Raw genomic sequence first — 2486 nt, 5'->3', positions numbered from 1 at the left:
CCCCCCCCCACCCCACACCTGGAGAGACTGTGCCTGTCTGCAGGTGCCCTTCCATCCTCCTGCTTCTGACATCCACTTGGCCTCCCATCTCTTGTTGGGGGAGGGAGGGAACACAAGCACCAGAGCCGTAAGCTTGGTTTCTCGTTTCTCTCACTTGCATTTTCCCGACAAGCGCTCTGCACCTGCTGCCTGCCTCTTGGCGCTACGCCTCCCCTCTTAATCCTGCTGCCCAGCTGCTGGCCCCACCACGTTGCTAAAGCTGCTTCCTTGGAAGCCAGCTTGTTTCCAAACACTGATTTTTTTTTTCCCTCTCGGCCTCATCCCGCTGCCATCCCTTCTGCCCGGGAGGTGGGCTGCTGTGTGCCCGTGCCCTGTTTGCAGTCTTCTCTGCTGTCATTTCTCTCCTGGTTTTGTTCTTCTTTCTCCATCATTCCTTCTTCTCTTCTGAGGCCCCTTCCCTCTTTGCTGGGATGTTTTGAGAGGCCCATGTTTATCTTCTCAGAGAACTCGCTTTGGAAGCTGTCAGGGAATCCCCCTCACCCTAAGATTCTAGTCCTTGGCCTACCTCCTGGAATGCCCATTGACACCCGAAGATCACCATGTCCTCCTGACTCCCCAGCAGTAGGTTCCCTGCCCCTCTGTCACTCTCTTTTCCCTGAAGTGTCTTGCCGCTCCTGCCCTTTTGTAACCAGGCTTCTGCTCCAGGCCTCGAAAGTCTCAGGCCAGAGTTCAGAGGCCCCTTTGGCTGATCTGATGCCAGAATCCTTTCCAGCCCCCACAGTCCATCTGGCATGTCACCTGTAGCCTGATGGCTCAGGGATGACTGCGGCCTTACCCTGTCTGCATTCTCCCCTGGGAAATCTTCAGAGGTTTCCGGCCTCCTCCCGCACAGAGATCAGCTCTTTCACCTCCTGTGGTTCCCAGTCATGTGGCTTCACCCCCTGAAACCAATTTCCAGTCCCCAGACTGCTTCTCTCTCTACCATGGTCAGTCCTCTCTGCCTTAGTCTGGAGGACACAGCTCAGAAGCTGTTTTTCTGGGAAAGCTTTGCCTCTCTCAACCCCGCCAGGGGCTCCTCTCCTGGCCTTCCCACTCCACCATGCCCATGAGACCACAGCTGTCTGTCTGCTGATCACAGGTCCCTTTGTGTCCCTGAAGCCTGTTGCCTTCCTCCAGGGTCCCCAGGACCGTGTACCCAGTTGACTCAATAAAGGAATTCCTCCCCTTAATCTCCAAGGACATCTCCGGCCATCCTTCAGTTGTTGTTTAGTCGCTATATTGTGTCCAGCTTCTTTGCGACCCCAAGGACTGTAGCCCACCAGGCTCCTTTGTCCATGGGATTTTCCAGGTAAGAATACTGGAGTAGGTTGTCGTTTCCTTCTCCAGGGATGGAACCCGAGTCTCCTGCATTGCAGGTAGATTCTTTACCACTGAGCCACTGATTCACATCCCACCTCTCTCCTGGTCTGTTCAAGTCTTCTGGATTCCCACTGGCCCGCACTCCCGCTGGTCTTACAGATGGATTCATTACAGTTTGTGCCACCCCATTTAACACTTTGTTCTCTGCTATTAGCCTCCAGTTGTATCACGGGTGTAAGAGATGCTTTTCCAGTGCTTATTCATAGCAGCTGTTTGTTGAGTGGTCAGTATGTACCAGATGTGTGCTGATCTTTCCAAGAGATTCCTCGAGTGTGTTATCTGTGCGGCCCCCAGAGGGGTAGGCGCTAGGACTCTGGTTCTCATTCTGCCCATGAGGACACAAACCCAGTGAGGTCCAGGGACTGGCCCAAACCACACACTTGAGGGTGGGCAGAACAGAGGTTGGAACTCAAGTCTGACTTGCAAGATTGTTTGATCCTGGGGTTTGCTGTTTGTCTAGGAAAGCATACGCTTCAGGCCAGGGAGCGTGTTACAGGTCTTCACGGCATCTGGCCCAGGATGTCCTGATGGTGGTCAGCTGGTTGCTTGGGACTTTACTGGACTCCAGGAAAGGACTTTGTAATAGAACAGATGCCTGATGGTGGGACCAGTGCCTAAAGGAGGCTGTCACAACTGCCCCCAGAGGCCTTCGAAACACACTGTGTGTGTTTGTGAATGTGTGTCTTGTCTGTGTGTCTCAAGTAAGAGTTGTGGAACACAGAACCCCAAGGAGCCCTCAGGTCGTTTCTGTCCCTTAGGACACCTTTAAGTGCTTTTCTTATTTGGTAAACAGAAATCAGCCCCACCCCCAACAGAACCACCTTCAACAAAGTTTCCTTAGGAGCTGTCCTTCCCTTTCCTCCACAGGTCACTGTCATATGAAAATGAGTTCCTGATGTGAAATACAGTTGCCATGGCAACAAGTAATGGGAGGCCCCAAGTCTCTTGCTCCTAGGTCTCTGCACCGTAGGCTTCTAGGGGCTTTTTCTATCTTTGTCGTCTAAAATAATGAAATATTCCACTTGACTCTCCTTTTGCGTGGACATTTAGAACTTTTTTTTTTTTTT

The sequence above is a fragment of the Bison bison genome, unplaced genomic scaffold, assembly GCF_000754665.1.
Source record: "Bison bison bison isolate TAMUID 2011002044 unplaced genomic scaffold, Bison_UMD1.0 scf7180017864472, whole genome shotgun sequence".
NCBI classification, from domain to species: domain Eukaryota; kingdom Metazoa; phylum Chordata; class Mammalia; order Artiodactyla; family Bovidae; genus Bison; species Bison bison.
The sequence above is the reverse complement of the archived record's forward strand: the minus strand, read 5'-3'. Positions refer to the sequence as shown.